Here is a 19420-nt window from a genome sequence, read left to right as displayed (position 1 = left end):
ATGCAGAGAGAGAAAATATGGATCAAGAGAGACGTTGGATGGGAGACGATTAGGAACGAGAAAATACTTAGAAAACATAAGTTTCGTGCAATAAATCAAGGTTTGAGAGCGACTATTAAAGGGCAAGAGCTAGTGGTAGCAGGCAGAAATTGGAAGAAAATTTGGACTGTAAATGGACTGATTGACTTAGACAGGAGGATAAAAGAAGACGAAGAAAAAGTGAGTAGTGCAACGAAAGGTAGGAAAGTGAGGAGTGATATCAGTATTAGTATGGACTTAGAGATGAAGGCAAAGCGGGCTGAAGAAGAAGGGAGCAGTGCAGCGAGTAGTGGAGAGAATAGGCAAAATACAAGAAGTAACAGTGTAAGTGTAATTATAGGAAGTAGTTCTGAAAAGTGTCAAGAGAGACAGAGCGAGGTGCTAAGTGGAAGTACGAACAACGGTAAGGAAAGAGCAGTGGGCGGACAATGCAGGAGAGAGGCTGAAGAACAAAGGGGTATTGAGGGAAAGGAGAACGAGCAACAAGAAGCCGAGAGAGCTGGGTGTAGTGGTGTAGTTAGACAAGATCAGGGTATAAAAGTAAGACCAAAGTTAACCTATGAGTACCTCGCACAGAATTTGAGTTTGAGCATAGGGAGAGATAGAAGAAGATATACGGACAATATGATGAGAGCTAGGTTAAAAGTAGTAAAAAAACAATAATATAGTGAGTAAGTAAGTAATTAAGGGCGTGGAGGCTGAAATGTTGTGATGGAGAAGTGGTATGCAAGTTATGATATGGCAGTTTGTTGTTATTTGGAGCTGGAGGAGTGATGATAAATGTGGTGTTGGATAAGTGTTGTAATTTGGCTATTGGTAAATTTTGGTTCGGTGGAAGATGGAGTTTTCGGGAGGTAATTATGATGGGTAATAGGATGAATATGAGTGTATGGCAAATTGAGCAAATTATGATATGTTACAGAGTTTAAATGTGGTGTGGGAGAAATGGTGGTATAAGAGGGTGAAGTGTAGTGTTGGAAGTATTGAAGGCTTAGTATTTAAGTTATGCTATGTTATAGGGTTGAAATGTGGTGTTGATGGCTATTTAACTTTTGGAGCTGGAAACAGGTGAGTTTATTATCATTTTGTATTGTATTGGTGACTGGTATAAATGCGGAGTGATGGCAGACGAGTGTGTGTTAGGGCTGATAGCCTAGTATTTATGATTAGGTGATGTATGGTTTGCTATTATGTGTATTGAGATGGTTTATTTACGGATGATTGCGTGGGAGTTGGGAGGTGGTATATTGTATTGGTGTTTGAAATTTTTGGTTTGTTTGTAATATAGCGAGTAAGTAAGTTATTAAATGTTGTGATGACGAGTGTGTGCTAGGGCTGAAATGTGGTGTTGGAAGTAGAGGTGGTAAATGTGGAAATGTGGTGTTGGAAAGGTATGGAGAAGTGGGGGTGTACTCGTGATGATGTTGAAATGTGGTGTTGGAAAAGTATGAAGTTGTAGTAATGTAATTTGGCTATTTGTAAATTTTGGTTTGGTGGAAGATGGAGTTTTCGGTAGGTAATTATGATGGGTAATAGGAGGAGTATGAGTGTATGGTAAATTGATTAAGTTATGATATGTGATATGTCTGTTAAATAGATTGAAATTAGAGAAGTTGGAAGTGGTGATATAAGATAGTGGAAAGCAGAAGGTGAGTGTAATTGTCGGAGAAGTAGAAGTGGTATATATGGAAAGGAGGTGTTGGAAATGTGGTTATGAGGTGATGTATGGTTTGGTATTGAGATGGTTTATTTACGGCTGAATTCGTAGGAGTTAGGAGGTGGTATTGATGATTGAGGATCATTTTGTAAATTTTGGTTTGTTGGTGCAGAAGGGTCGAAGAAATATGTTGTTGGAGAGGTGTCGAAATTTCAATGTTATTATGGAGTGGTATGACGGAATGAAATGAAATGAAGCAATATTACCGAGGTTTTGTGAAAGTTGTGGTATGGTGGATTGGAATGTAATGACGGAATATTGTTGTTATTTTGGCTGGTTTGGTATGTATTCGTGTAATGTTGCTGTGGTAGTTTATTTTGGAGTAGGTCAGGGAACAATAAAGCTGATGTAAATGCTGAAGGTAAACATAGGCATGGTTGGCCTGAGCACACCAAAGCAGAGTAGGTCAACAGAAAAAAGACAATGGCGGTGTGGGAATGTGCTGAGTAAGAAAGGACAGTTGGTGGAAGGTGTAATCTTGCTACGGGATCACATATGTGAGATATTGCAAGTAAGGCAAACGGCTCATAGAGGGAATCTACCGTTGGCCAGTTGATTATTAATATTATTATTCCTTTATTATTATTTTATTATATTATTATTATTATTATTATTACTCCCGTATTATTATTTTATTATATTATTATTATTATTATTATTATTATATTATTTGTTTATTTATTCAGCTATTTATTTAGTTGTAGGGTGGCTTAGGTAAGACTCTATTGTGAACATGTATTGGGGCTAAACGCCTGTGTTGTTCATCAATAAATAAATACTAAACTATTATTATTATTATTATTATTATTATTATTATTATTATTATTATTATTATTATTATTATTGCCCGCCTAATGGTCATGTTCATTAACCCCTAAGTCTTTAAATGGTCTGACACCATAATTAGCCGATTCGAGTCCCTTTGGTCGAAAATTCTCACCATCAGAATGTTGGCCGGCAAGGTAGGAGCGGTAGTGGTATACAATTTCTAATCATTTCGTTGCGTGCCAAACTTCTGGATTCATTTCCAAACTTTTCCTCAGTGTTTATGTGGGGTGGAGGCATGTGAGCCTGTTGATGGTGATTCGTCCATCGGATGGAAATGTTGAGCCTTGGCTATGAGGCTATGTGCCGGCACCGCGTTTCACACTCTCCCTTCCTAGTAACATACAGCACGTCACACAGTTTGATGACTTCAGGAATGACATCGGGTGGTAAAACTCGCTGCGATGATTCATCTCATTTCATACCCGCAGAGGAGTAAGAAGTTGCGGGCATGAATGGGTGGATAGAGAAAAGATCAAATATTAATTTAAAACTCTAAAATTCGAAATTTTATTTCTTTCCTTGTTTTTTTCCTCTTTTCAGATTTTAAACTTTGTTAAACAATAACAAATTGGACAGATAAAGGTTAGCTCGTGAGTTCGAGAAACAATCTTATAAAAGCCTAGAACAGTCAGACAACAATTTAACAGGATGAACTTGAAGCTCCCAAGTTACAAATTTAACAAGAGCACCACTGGTCCATCCAATTAATTATCAAGAAGACTGAGCCCCAAAAATTTACTACATTCAAAACTAAATGGAATTCGATAGGGACCTATCAATATCAATGGGGCTTACGGAAGAAAGAAAGTAGAACTGGCTGAGTCAGCAAAGAGGATGCATCTGGATGTGCTTGGAGTAAGTTATATTCGGGTAAGGGTAGATACCGAGGAAGAGAAACGAGTTTATAAAGTGTACTTGACGGGTGTTAAAAAGGGAAGGGCAGAGTATGGGGTAGGTCTGTTTATCAGGAATACCATTGCACGCAACATTAATTTCTGTTTGGCACGTAAATGAGCGAATAATGTGGGTAGATTTGACAGTTGGAGGAATCAGGACGGGAATTGTCTCAGTGTATTCACCAAAAAGGGTAAGGTTGAGAATGAAGTTGACAAGTTTTATGAAGCATTAAGTGATATCGTGGTCAGGGTCAACAGTAAGGATAGAATAGTACTAATGGGCGATTTCAATGCGAGAGCTGGAAATAGAACTGAGGGATACGAAAGGGTGATTGGTAAATGTGGGGAAGATAGGGAAGCTAATGGGAATGGGAAGCGTTTGTTGGAATTCTGTGCTAGCATGGGTTTGGCTGTTATGAATACATTCTTCAAGCATAAGGCTATTCACCGCTACACATGGGAGGCTAGGGGTACCAGATCCATAATAGACTATATCTTAACCGACTTCAAATTCAGGAAATCTGTTAGGAATGTACGAGTTTTCCGGGGATTTTTCGATGATACACACCATTATCTGATCTGTAGTGATCTACGTATCTCTAGGCCTAGGATAGAGAATGTGAAATCGGTCTGCAAACGAATAAGGATACAAAATCTCCAGGACGAGGAAATTAGACAGAAGTACACGGATATGATCAGTGAGAAGTTTCGAACAGTAGACAGTAAGCAGGTCCAGGATATAGAAAGAGAATGGGTGGCATACAGGGATGCTGTAGTAGAAACAGCAAGGGAATGCCTAGGAGCAAGTGTATGTAAAGATGGGAAAAGGCAAACGTGTTGGTGGAAAGAATGAAGTGAGAGCAGCTTTAAGCGTAAAAAGAAGGCTTATCAGAAATGGCTCCAAACAAGGGCTGAGGCAGATAGGGATTTGTACGTAGATGAATGAAACAGAGTGAAACAAATAGTTGTTGAATCCAAAAATAAGTCGTGGGAAGATTTTGGTAATAACCTGGAAAAGCTAGGTCAAGCAGCAAGGAATACATTCTGGACAGTAATAAAGAATCTTATGAAGGGAGGGAAAAAGGAAATTAACAATGTTTTGAGTAATTCAGTTGAACTCATAATACAATAGGTTCCAGGGAATCACTGGAGAGGTGGAAGGAATATTTTTAACCTTACCAACGTAAAAGGAAATCATCTTGGTGGTGTTGCGAAGAGCCATGCTCATGGGGCGGATGAAAATGATGTTGGTGAAATTACGCTTGAAGACGTTCAAAAGATGGTAAATAAACTCAATTTTCATAAAGTAGCAGGAACAAAAATTAGACCTGAAATAGTGAAGTATTGTGGTAAGGCAGGGATGAAATGGCTTCATAGAGTAGTCAGATTAGCATGCAGTGTTGGTAAGGTACCTTCAGATTGGACAAAAGCAGTAATTGTACCTATCTATAAGCAAAGGAACAGGAAGGATTGCAACAACTTTGGAGGTATCTCATTGATTAGTATACCAGGCAAAGTATTCACTGGCATCTTGGAAGGGAGGGTGCGATCAGTAGTTGAGAGGAAGTTGGATGAAAACCAGTGTGGTTTCAGACCACAGAGGGGCTGTCAGGATCAGATTTTCAGTATGCGCCAGGTAATTGAAAAATGCTACGAGAGGAATAGGCAGTTGTGTTTATGTTTCGTAGATCTAGAGAAAGCATATGACAGGGTACCGAGGGAAAAGGTGTTCGCCATACTGGGGGCTATGGAATTAAAAGTAGTTATTAAAATCAATCAAAGGTATTTATGTTGACAATTGGGCTTCAGTGAGAATTGATGGTAGAGGGTTGTAATCTTTCACCTTTGCTGTTTGTAGTTTACATGGATCATCTGCTGAAAGGTATAAAATGGCAAGGAGGTATTAAGTTAGCTGGAAATGTAGTAAGCAGTCTGGCCTATGCTGACGACTTGGTCTTAATAGGAGATTGTGCCAAAAGCCTGCAGTCTAATATCTTGGGACTTGAAAATAGGTGCAATGAATATGGTATGAAAATTAGCCTTTCGAAGACTAAATTGATGTCAGTAGGTAAGAAATTGGACAGAATTGAATGCCAGATTGGTGATAGGAAGCTAGAACTGGTATATAATTTCAAGTATTTAGTTTGAGTGTTCTCCCAGGATGGTAATATAGTAAGTGAGATTGAATCAAGGTGTCGTAAAGCTAATGCAGTGAGCTCGCAGTTGCGATCAACAGTATTCTGTAAGAAGGAAGTCAGCTCGCAGACGAAACTATCTTTACTGTTTTTAGACCAACTTTGCTTTATGGGAGCGAAAGCTGGGTGGACTCAGGATATCGGTACATAAGTTAGAAGTAATAATAATGTTATTTGCTTTACGTCCCACTAAGTACTTTTTAAGGTCTTCGGAGACGCCGAGGTGCCGGAATTTAGTCCCGCAGGAGTTCTTTTAGTGCCAGTAAATCTACCGACACGGGCTGTCGTATTTGAGCACCCTCACATAAGTTAGAAGTAACAGATATGAAAGTGGTGAGAATGATTGCTACTACAAACCGGTGGGAACAATGGCAGGAGGGTACTCGGAATGAGGAGATAAAGGCTAATTGAGAATTGAACTCGAGGATGAAGCTGTACGCATAAACCGGCTTCGGTGGTGGGGTCATGTGAAGCGAATGGAGGAGCATAGGTTACATAGGATAATAATGGACTCTGTTACGGACGAAAAGAGAAGTAGTGGGAGTCCAATACGACGATGGTTAGACTCAGTTTCTAACGATGTAAAGATAAGAGGTATAGAACTAAATGAGGCCACAGCACTAGTTGCAAATAGAGGACTGTGGCGACGTTTAGTAAGTTAACAGAGGCTTGCAGACTGAACGCTGAAAGACATAGCAGTCTTTAATGATAATGTATGTATGTATGTATGTATGTATGTATGTATGTATGTATGTATGTATGTATGTATGTATGTATGTATTCAAAAGATCGTCTTTGCCCCACACAATTAAATAAGAGACTATTGTAACTATTTTGATGAATACTAATAAAAAATCATGAATAATATATAAATAAAAATATGAAAATAAATGACATTACTCAAAAACTTCATCAAAATATGTAATCGAAATTTCCGTAGTATGGGCGCCAGAGTTCACCAGAATGGATCCCTCGAATTTTGATAGAGCATGATAATTCTTTATATCTCATGGCGTGTACATAATGCTGCGTACTGGTACATCTGCTTCAGGCATTATCTAACCTTCTGAAAACGGCTAAATAGTTAGGAACTGCACCTAGGTTCATCAATAACTCTACTGATTCTAAAATATGTAACTACATTCTTAATAAAATCCATGCATTAGCACCTCAACACACCAAAATACACTTATAATACACAAACAAAAGATTGCTGGAAGACTCCATATTTACAACAACAATGAAAAATAGTGGGAAAACGAAAGCGAGAACTAAGCCACCATTTGTATCTAGTCCGTTGAACAATGTACATATATGTAGATAAGAACCTTTCACTGTCTCTGTATTAACACGATTTGCCGATTCCCATAACCGACATTTATAACATCACACAGATACTGTACCTCGTAATACTGTGTTCACAGACTTTAACACTTGTTGTAAAGATATATACATTTGAGTAACACGCTTGTCGATCCTGAACATAAATTATGGAAAGTCTGAGATAGCTTTCAACAACATGTACTGCCAAGCCGCCACAAGTGCTACAATACTTAATGCGTAAACACTCCACAATTTGTCGATCAGCCACTTTCCACGAACATAACAAGACTACGTTCCACGAACGTTTGAAGTCCAGTTCATTGTAGCCGTGTCATTCCAGTACCGTGTATCATCACTACTTCCTTCTCGTACAGCGTCAGCACTCCTTCTTGTCCGTACCGAGTGTCTGTTGTCCGCTGTGATGGCGCCGTATATAAAGACCTAAGGTCTCACATGATTCGCCGAGATTGATCCTTGCCAGCCAATCGTGAGTGATCCTCTTGTCAAGACCATGCCCTGAACTACTTCTTGCTCCCAAGACATAAACAAACTCTCGAGTGTTTTACATGAGTCATAGAACTTTCCTAGTACAACAACAAGCTCAACTCATCAGACTGGGATGCCCGCATGAGTCATCCAAATTACCAGAGTCCAATATAGCAATGTTTTCCCACTCGTGCAAAACAAATTACTCATACTACATATATGGATACCTTCCCGCTTATAAATGACAAAATATACAAATGAAATAATAATAATAATAATAAAAAATTACTGACAATAATACCTCTCACTTCTACATATAGTGCGAGGGTGTGATATATGTACTATCACACTATTCTCCCAAATTCACAAGATTAAAGCTTCTCCCAGGCACAGCCTCAATTTTACAAAAACAAAGAGTTTTCACTGTCTTATCCGCTCAACAGTATAAGTTACATTTAAACAGATAAACGTTTAACAAAGGGAAAATGTGCCAATTCTACATGGCCTTAGTGGAAACAGAAAAGATTTAATATTGTCGGCCGTAAACCAAAATTTGAGGAGGCGAACACTTGCACTCCTTTGAAATTCACTTGAAAATTCTAAAAAACCCTATGTGGGCTTATGGCCCGCAATTACAGAGGCTAAGCCTATACTATGGAGGTGACTAGAGGGAGAGAAAGTTTTAAATTACAAAAGGCAAATTTTAAAGTTTACTAGATTTTAATAACCTCAATACCAAGTTGAAGGGGAATACGAGAGGGCTCACACTCTTTATTCCCTAAGTTATACTAAGGTCTTTAGACCTGACTGAAAATTTACATTGAAATATTACATGAAAAGGACTTCGAAACCTTCCCCTCGAGTTAGCTTTCTGAGACTATTACATGAGTAAAAGATGTCTGCCATTACCTTGAGATGGTGGGCCTTCCGGAGATGGACGAGGCAAGCCCTCTCCCTCCTCTATGAACACACTCTAAATCTCTTGACTGGAGTGATCGAAAGACAACATGGCCAAAAAGTCCCAGCTTTTAAAGCGGAGAGGAATGTTCCAGAATTCTCTGAGCCGAAGACCTAGACACACACACAAATGCTATTGGTTGATTAAATAAATATCAAAAATTCCTGAATGGCTAAATTTTTTTAAACGGCGGGAAGAGATAGAAGTGCTAGTAATCTTAGAACACCAAAAACAGTCTACAAACAATTCAGTTTAGAAAACCAATAAATATAAAATTCTCTTTAAATTTACTTGTCCATCCTCCCACCAGAGATAAGTCGACAGTAGAGACATCTGACGATAAACGTTCAAACTTCTTCCACTTCACAGTTTGCAAATGGCCTTCTAAAAAGCACTTGTTTTACATGCATGGAGCGGGTGTACCTCGGGCATTATTATTATTATTAATTCTATTCTGATGTCTAACAATGGAAATGTCCCCGCCAGACCTGTTATCTGCGTTATGTCACTGATTGATAATGTATTTATGCCCATTTTAGCTGTCTTGTGCTCGGTAGTTCTGTTTCTTCTTGTCTCGTACAACATGCCATAAAAAGGCGAATGAAATGTCAGATAAATAATTCAGGCTGCTGAGCTGCAGTATTGGTACACGCAAAAAGAATCCTTAAAATGGCGTATGAAAAGTTCAGGTACCGTTCTTTTGAAGTGGTCATTTGCTTGATGAAATATTACTTCTTCTAAAGACGAGAATTCTCATCGCAGAATTATGATATCTAACTAAGGATACCAAATGTCTGACGTGAAGCTCTTGCAAGAAGTGTATTTTTAGCTTTTTGGGATCTGAATTTTTCCCCAGAAGGGAACCAAATGTTATACAACATTTCACATTGTTGGAGGATACAAAGTTGAGTACCATTTTTCAAGGAATAGCCTGTATTTTCACAATTAATGGAAGACCATATTCACGTTTAGTAGGATGCTGCCCTACTTACACATAGTCTAAGTGAGTGCCTTCATTTAGGATAATAAATAATAATGTTATTTACTTAACGTCCCACTAACTACTTTTACGGTTTTCGGATACGCCGAGGTGCCGGAATTTAGTCCCGCAGGAGTTCTTTTACGTGCCAGTAAATCTACCGATACGAAGCTGCCGTATCTCAGCACCTTCAAATACCACCGTACTGAGCCAGGATCGAACCTGCCAAGTTGAGCTCAGAAGGCCAGCGCCTCAACCGTCTGAGCTACTCAGCCCGGTCCTCCATTTAGTAACAATGGGTGAATTGTATAGTTTTAGTCGCCTAAGCACAAGGAAGCAACGGCACAAAATATGTTCGAGATGCCCATTCCTATTCCATAGCAACTGGTATCCCGACTATCGGGACCCCTTACTACACTGTTGCCAGATCTACAAATAAAAAAACCGAGCTCGATAGCTGCAGTCGCTTAAGTGCGGCCAGTATACAGTATTCGGGAGATAGTAGGTTCGAACCCCACTGTCGGCAGCCCTGAAAATGCTTTTCCGTGGTTTCCCATTTTCACACCAGGCAAATGCTGGGGCTGTACCTTAACTAAGGCCACGGCCGCTTCCTTCCCACTCCTAGCTCTTACCTGTCCCATCGTCGCCATTAGACGTATATGTGTCGGTGCGACGTAAAGCAAAAAAAAAAAAAAAAAAAAAAAAAAAAATCGGGCAATAGTCGTTTGAAGTTATGATAAGAAAAATATACAATTTCACTCACCCGTACACTCTGGCCACTATATTCTTCTTCTTCTTTTTCTTCTCTTTCTCCTCACTCCTCCTGTAGATGTAGTTATTCATCAGGCGTAGAAATTGTGTGCCGTTTTTGAAGTCGTAGCAGGATATAGATTTTGTACTACTCTATATGCGGGTCGGTGATTTCCCTTCGAATGATGCAGTCAAGCAAGATGGTAGATATTACGTAATTCCAGCCTAAAATGAATGCGGGGAAGTCCCTAACTAGTGATGTTATCGCTAAAATGTCGCGAACTGAGACGAGGAATGAGTTTTCCGGCACAAATATGTTATGCACTATTAATCAATTATTACTTTTCCTTAAATTTGGATCAGAAGAAATTTCGGGAGATTTTTTGTTTTTTCGTGTTTTCTGGTGGGTTGCAGAAAAATCGGGAGATCTGATGAAATTTCGGGAGACCTGGCAACACTGCCTTTCTAGGTCACTCATTCGTAGCCATGGTTGACGAAGTAGGACGTGACTACAGAGATCAACACCAGGAACCATGAGGAATAATGAAATCAAGGCTAAGTCCGGATTAAACTCGATGGATGAAGCTGGACGCATAAACCGACTTTAGTGGTGGGGTCATGTAAAATAAATGGTGTGAGAAAGGTTACCTAGGAATAGACCCTAGTTATTAACGCAAGAACCGCGGAAGGAGATATTTTACGTTACGAGTGAGATGTTTACGGAATTTCGAAACGACTAACGTAAACGTATCACTTTAGTGGCAGTTGTGTACAATATTTTATATTTTCATATTATAGTGAATTTACTTATTTTAATTAACTTAATTTGCTTATAAGTAATTTTGATTCAGCACGGCGCAAATCGCCCATGTTCGATCCATACATTGATGTCTTCTTGACCGATCGATTTGGCCATGCAATTAGGGGCGCGCAGCTGTGAACTTGCATTCGGGAGATAGTGGGTTCGACCCCAGTGTCAGCAGCTCTGAAGATCGCTTTCCGTGGTTGGCCATATTCACACCAGGCAAATGCTGGGACTTTACCTTAATTATGGCAACGGTCGCTTCTTTCCCACTCCTAGCCCTATCCTCTCCCATCGTTGCGATAAGACTTAACCTGTGTCGGTGCGACGTAAAGCCAACTGTAATTGTTTTATTGTTCGAGTCATGATGCGGAAGATTTAAGAGGTGTGTGCATGGGGTTATGTTGTAAAGAAACATAAAAAATAATCTTATTCAAAGCAGTGAATAGCCCACTAAGGTACCAGAGTCGTAAACAAGGTCCTTTGGTCCTAGAAGAATGAAGGTAATACTAACTTTATGATAAACTTATACTGTGATATATGCGATAGTTATCTGTTGGAAATGGATTAACAAATGCATTAATCAGTATTGTGATGGCGGCGGATTACTTCAGTTGGGAATACAGAGACGCTATATTTTTGTGTAGATGATCGTGAACCACGGTGCTGCATTCAGGCGGAGAAACGATTTTCAAGTTTGGTTTTCCTTGATTCATGATCTCTCTGACTATCCGTGTTTACATTACTGTGAAACAAATTTCAACCAATCAGTGTACGGGACGAAGGCAATTACGTCATCCTGTGAAATAAAGTAATGGACTCGTCAAGGGCTTAATTTCTTAAGTTTTAGGTGCCGGAACGCATACCCACATACTTTGCCCCCTTATCAACCATACTACACCCCACTCCCCCTCCCGCCATAAAATTCACAAGTTTTGATAAAATAATAATTGACTACAGTGGTCCAATGCGGCCGTAAAAGCACAATAATAATAATAATAATAATAATAATAATAATAATAATAATAATAATAATAATAATAATAATAATAATAATAATAATCGTATGGCCTCAGCTGCCGTGTGTAGACATTTCAATTTGACGCCATCTGGCTGTCTGCTCGTCAATTTCGACGTTCTGTTTTACTCTAGGCCAACTAGACGGCAGACCGAGTAAACCGAAACTCTCTTGGGCGTCTGTGGCTGAGATTTAATGAATTTTGTCAGGTAAACACCAAATGTGTCACCAGAGATCTCTTACATGCCGAAATGGAGTGTCAAATGTACTTTATTCCGCCCTTCAAAAGTCCGACTAGCTCTGCCGGGTTTGAACCCGCTATTTTGGGATCTGGAGGCAGTCACTCTACCGCTGATCCACAGAGGCAGCTCCTTACAATGAGAAATCATTTTTTACAAAATATTTTTCTGAAATTCAGGTATTTAAAACATAATTTCTTATAATCAAAACAATAAAACTACAAAATTTAATATAAACAACAGGTAGTACTTAGCCTTATATTATTCAGTCAGATATTGTCGTAACTTTCATAATAGTGAGTAAAAATGTAGCCCCAGGTTGTATGTATACTGGCAATGAATAAATAATCTTCATAATAATGTTATTTGTTATGTGTCGCATTAACCATATATTTTTGCGGTTTTCGGACACACTGAGGTGCCGGAATTTTGTCCCTCTGGAGTTCTTTTTACGTGCCAGTAAATCTACCATCACGAGGCTGGCGTATCTGAGTACCTTCAAACACCACTGGACTGGACCAGGATGGAACATGCCAATTTTGAGTCAGAAGGACAGTGATCTGCCGTCTGAGCTACTCAGCCCGGGGCTTTTTAAAATTTCTTTGGATCTTTAAGGAAATAAATAACGTTGATAATCCCACAGGTTGTCCAGAAATCAATTCTTGTATATTTAACAAATTGTAATTGTTACGAGACATTTAATTTCGTTGAGAACATAAAAAGCTGTGAAAACGAAATTTATTTTTAGTCTTTCTTGTGTAACGATGAATAAAGCAGAGAGAGTTACAGCATACAGTAGTCTGGTTTGTCGTAAGAGGTCCACAATGCAGTAAAGTGACTAGAAAACATCGCGGATTACTGTGCAAAAGCCCAGTACACAATGGGTAAATACAATGTACCTTACATCAAAGTTAGCGGTCCTCAAAGGAAATCTGTGCACAGCGAAAAAGACTCGTGGTACCATGAGGTTCCGTTGCGTACAGGTATTAAGGTACAGTCTCAGTGTTAGCTTGGTGTGAAAATGGGAATCTATAATTAGCCCAACATCCCCCGTACGCATGCTTACAGCTACACAAGGCGTACCACGCATCCATATGGCTTGGTACTGTCTAATTTATAAATGTTGAAGAAGAAAATGACTTAATTCACTGAAAACATGTATATCACATAAAGGACTCCCCTTCAGGACGATTCTCTTTGCAGATGACCAAGTATTATTTGTTGACTGCACAGATAACATGCGGAGGCCCCTTTTTTTGTTTATCTATCATGACATCATAATTTGATTTTCATTATGTCTTCTATTGCAGAATAGAATGATCTTCCTTTTTAATGGAACTCACTCCATCAGAGAAAATATTGTATAAAAACAGTACTAGTAACAGCTCACCTTATTACGTAACATGATTATTCAGTGAAATAATTGCATTTCGAATCTCGGTAAATGCATGTGCAATTTTTGAACGAAACGTCACATCGTGGAGACTCTGATTCCACAGAAAATCTGAATCTCTCTTGGCTATGATCAGGATATGTGAAACTAAAAGCTTGGTATATTTCTTGCCTATTTACTTTCTCATCGCGGATATTAAAAAAAAACCTCTGTGATAACAGCCCTGAAGGGCCTTGGCCTACCAAGCGACCCCTGTCCAGCACGAAGGTCCACAGACACGTGAAGTTCTGTTATGCCCTCAAGATCAAAGCTTAAATACTATTACGAAAAGAAACTGAAGAAGCCATCACTATTTATGATTTAAGAGAATGTGCCGCAAGGAACTGTCCTTGAGCCTCTGCTTCGCCGTATTTTCCCATGAAGAAGGCACCTCATCTCGAGCAGAGCTTGCCGCCCATTGTACCAAGGAATACTTTGAAAGAAACAGAATGAAAATCGTACTAACGTTTCAGTGGCAAGTAATCTTCATATAGATAGCCGAATTAAATCGAAACACTAATGAGAGAGAAAATATGGAAGGGATCCGACACTTCGAAAAATGAAGATATCGGCCAAAGGAAGACAAGAGCCACGAAGCGCGTGAAAATGAAGGACTCCCTAGGATTCGAAAAGAACAAGAGTAGACCAAGAGACGTCGGATAGGGTAGATGAGAGTAAGTGGAAGCAATGACAGGACTTAGCTAAGGGCCCCATGGTCGCCAACCCACCCTCCCAAGCTGAGAATCTCTGGGGTCCCTTTTAGTCGCCTCTTACGACAGGGAGGGGATACTGTGGGTGTTATTCTACCCACCCCCGTCCACATGGGATTTGGAGTGCTTTAAGCCGCGTTCTCTACGATGAAATGAAATGGTGTAAGTTATGGCTTTTAATGCCGGGATGTGTCCGAAGACTTCGGCTCGCCAGGTGCAGGTCTTTAGATTTGACTCCCGTAGGCGACCTGCGCGTCGTGATGAGGATGAAATAATGATAAAGACGGCACATATACCCAGTCCCCGTGCCAGGGGCATTAACCAATTATGGTTAAAATTCCCGACCCTGCCGGGAAACGAACCCGGGACCCCTGTGACCAAAGGGAAAATACGGCGAAGCAGAGGCTCAAGGACAGTTCCTTGCGGCACATTCTCTTAAATCATAAATAGTAAAGTGATGGCTTTTTCAGTTTCCTGGCCATGGAACCGGACTCTAAGATAATCCCCAGCAACTGACTTGTGAATGGGAATCAAACAAACCCCATGGCGCCAGGACCCCGAAGGGCCTTGGCCTACTTGCAGATTGCGAGGTGGTGTGTGTTCGGCAGGATGAACCATCTTAGCTGTTATTTCTGGCTTTCTAGATCAGAACTGCTAATTCACTGTCAGATGTATGTATGTATGTTGGGTATTCAGCCCGAAGGCTGGTTTGATCCTCTGCAGCTCCACCAACAGCTGTCATAAATAGCCTAGGTGTCACTGAAGAGGCGCACTAGGGAAATGAGGAGTGAGATAGTTTCCCGTTGCTTTCCTCACCGAGCCAGCCGTTGCTATTACATATCAGTCTGCCAAGCCCACTGAAATGCATGCACCAACCGACCCTATGAGTGATATTTTCACACCATTCATAACAGGGACTGGCTGCAGAAGCAATGGTGTTACTAGCATCACTCATACCTCAGTCACTTTCATATTGTCAAAGCCAAGGATGAGACTGAGACAGAGCAATGAAAGTAACAAATTTGATATAGCCCATACCAGAAGACATAGTGCACTGTAAACACTACATCTCGCCAGCAAAGGCATCACTGTCAGATATCTCCTCAAAATTAATCACGTAGGCTGAGTGGACCTCAAACCAGCTCTCATATCGAGGTAGAAAACCTGACCTGGCCTGGACTGGAACCCGGGGCCTTCGAGTAAGAGGCTGGCATGCTACCCGTACACCGCGGGGCTGACCATCACAGACATAATTAGGCTGAATCTAAACAATGCACGTTCCAGAAATCTGTAGGCACTGTTGAAAATGGTGACATTTCATTAAAATTGTATAAAATCATCACATACAAAAAGCTAGTTTATAACTCCGAGTTATGGGACCTGACATTCAGCGAGGCACACAGAGTCGAAGCAACGGAGATGAGATTAATTCGAATTTTAGCTGCTTTCATTGACACTATCACCGTAATCATGAGTATCCACCAGATATTACATGTCCCATATTTAATAAACACCACTGATGACTGAAGAAATTACTATTTATCTCGAATGAATGACACTCACATTACGTCTAGGATTTCCCAGTTAAAGTCATTGGGAAAATGGGGAGTGGGAAGAACCTTAAAAAGCTGGAATGGCTATCTAAACGCGGAGATGGAACAGGAACAGGCCTAGAAAGGTCTAATTCTGATAATTTTGCATGGTACCTGACAAATAGGCCACGGCCGCTTCATACCGAATCCTAGTGATAACGTTCCGCACGTGGTCTGACGTTATCATGGGAATTACGCAACTAAAATGTATATCTGAAAGCATTGCAGGGGGCAAAAGATTACGAATATGATGGAAAGTATTCGTATAATGGTCTTACTATTTTTATCTCTCCTGTAAACAGTATGTGAATGTTATAATACTTCTTTTCAGAACGATATTTACCGGGCGAGTTGGCCGTGCGCGTAGAGGCGCGCGGCTGTGAGCTTGAATCCGGGAGATAGTAGGTTCGAATCCCACTATCGGCAGCCCTGAAGATGGTTTTCCGTGGTTTCCCATTTTCACACCAGGCAAATGCTGGGGCTGTACCTTAATTAAGGCCACGGCCGCTTCCTTCCAACTCCTAGGCCTTTCCTATCCCATCGTCACCATAAGACCTATCTGTGTCGGTGCGACGTAAAGCCCCTAGCAAAAAAAAAAGAACGATATTTACACTATGTGATAGAAAGCAGAATTATATTGACTTATTAACATTTATATGTATTTTGACCAGCAGACGCAGTCTTTCGGGTGATGATGATGACGATTATTATTATTATTATTACTTTATTATTATTATTATTATTATTATTATTATTATTATTATTATTATTATTATTATTATTTCTGCCTCTGTGGTGTAGTGGTTAGTGTGATTAGGTGCCACCCCCGAGGCTCGGGTTCAATTTCCGACCCTGCCACGAAATTCGAAAAGTGCTACAAGGACTGGAACGGGGTCCACACAGCCTCGGGAGGTTAACTGAGTAGAGGGGATTCGATTTCCACCTCAGATATCCTCTAAGTGTTTTTCCATGGTTTCCCACTTCTCTGCCAGGCAAATGCCGGGATGGCAGATGGTGTTAGTTGAGCCGATGTTTATCGTCGTATGTGTCTAGGAATTAGTGCATATCGCGTTGTGCAGTGTTCGGATGGTGTTGAGAAACATCATTATCGACGAGTAAGAACGTGCCAGGAACAAAGCTAACCGGGGCAATACACCACACGAAATGCAATTCCTCCATAACGAGCCACCGGAGACCACGGGTCCATTATACCAAAAATCAGACAGTATCCTTGAGCAACCTCACGGTGATCCTTATATCAAACAATTCAGGCTACGTTAAATACAGAGTTTTGGGATGGGCAGACTTGGTGCGAGGTTTCTTCGATGCTGTTCATCCTGGCATCGAAGGACATTATGGAAATTGCACAAAATGAAGATGTAGCAGCATACGCCTATGCGGATGGTATTGTGATTGACTCAAAAAGCTTAAAGAAACTGCAGAACACTAAGTGGGGAAATGGTGCACTGAACACAAGTTCGTAATTAACACTGAGAAGACGGAAATGATGGTGTTCAGATCAGGAGGGCAAATACCAAAATCGACAAGAATCAACTTAGAAGGGAAAATAATATCTATCACCAAACAATACAAATATCTAGGGATAACACTCCAGCCGTCTGCAAAATGCTTCACTACACACATAATAGAGAAATCGACACAAGCAATTAGAGCGATAAACGAAATAAGCTTCATCAGAACACTAAGTCTTGACTCAGCAATGGCGCTCTTCAAATCGGAAATCGTTCCCATACTTACGTATGGGATTGAAATTCCATGGACACGCCTGAATGAAAAGAACTTAGCAACACTGGAAAGAGTTAAAGACATCAAAAGAGCAATCGGAGTGGCAGAAACAACAAGATCCAGATTAGTCTACCTTCTCGCGCGGGAAACTTTCCTCATAGAGGATTTAAGGACAATGTACCCCCTACCTAACACAACGGCATCGGAGAACCTACTAAGAACACTAATAAGGAAAAGAGAAGAAGTACCCACGGAATTCTATAGAACTGGGGTGATGATCGATCGTACACGGACAGCAGCAAATTTTGAGACGAGGCACGTGTTTACAAGACTTGCAGTACACGGATTCCACCATGTCATTTGCGAAAACCCAACATACCACGAACCGTCAAACTCATGCAAGTGTACATTATGTGGACAGTTATCTGAACGATATCACTTAGAACTCTGCAACAAGAGGACTAGATCAATCACAGACTATGCGACCAGTGGTGCAAGTGTTAAATTGTTATAACAACATTCACTAATGTATGGCTATTTTGCTGCAATAAATGTTTTAATTAAATACAGGGTGAAGTCGAACTCCACAGAGAAATTTTCGGTGGTTGTTCAGGGATAGCCTACCTTTTGAGTATATCCGTATAAGAGACCCGAGGTCTCCGATGGCACTTTACAGAGTAATTGCATTTCGTTTGGTTTGTTGCTCCAGTCAGCCTTGTATCTGTATTGACACCCTGTGGGTGGGGGCCGCAGACGAAGAATACACCCACGGTAAAAAGGGGCGACCAAACGATGATTGTATTAGAACCATGCAACTACTTGTGGTTAGTACCACCACGCGGGGAACACCATGGGTCACTTATACTTGCGCGTAGTACCACCATGTTAGGTACACAATAGGTTTTTGATTAGTAGCAACATAGTGCGTTACCGAGCTCGATAGCTGCAGTCGCTTAAGTGCGGCCAGTATCCAGTATTCGGGAGATAGTAGGTTCGAACCCCACTGTCGGCAGCCCTGAAAATGGTTTTCCGTGGTTTCCCATTTTCACACCAGGCAAATGCTGGGGCTGTACCTTAATTAAGACCACGGCCGCTTCCTTCCCACTCCTAGCCCTTTCCTGTCCCATCGTCGCCGTAAGACCTATCTGTGTCGGTGCGACGTAAAACAACTAGCAAAAAAAAAATAACATAGTGCGTTGCCGGCTTTTACAGTACCTGTGATTAGTACCACTTTACGAGCGACACCATAGGTGAGTGATACTATGGTTCTGGCTTGCCTATGATTAGTACCCACTAAATAGGAACACCATGGGATAGTGCGGGTCGTTGTGGTTAGTATACGTATGTGATGAGCACCATAGGTTTGCGTTGCCTGTAAATGGCGCCGCAATGTGCGAAACAACATAGGTCTGTATTCCATGCGCGAATTTCATTACCTGTGAGTCGTACCATAATGTACGGAATACCGCGAGCCTACGCTACTTTTGATTAGTACCGCAACATGACAAATACCATGGTTCTAGTTTCCTAGCGCTAAGTAGCATTATGAGGGGCCGATGGCCTGGATTTTGGACACGTTTCGACTCCAAGCATCATCGATTCAGTATTATGCTTTAGAAGCAGTCTCTTAGTCAGTAATACTATTGTTTAACGCCAGTTTCTGGGAATGTGTGGCATTGCGAGTCGGATCCAACTGATTGTTTTAAATCC

The sequence above is a fragment of the Anabrus simplex genome, chromosome 4 (genome assembly GCF_040414725.1).
Source record: "Anabrus simplex isolate iqAnaSimp1 chromosome 4, ASM4041472v1, whole genome shotgun sequence".
Lineage (NCBI taxonomy): Eukaryota > Metazoa > Arthropoda > Insecta > Orthoptera > Tettigoniidae > Anabrus > Anabrus simplex.
Note: the sequence above shows the minus strand (reverse complement) of the source record.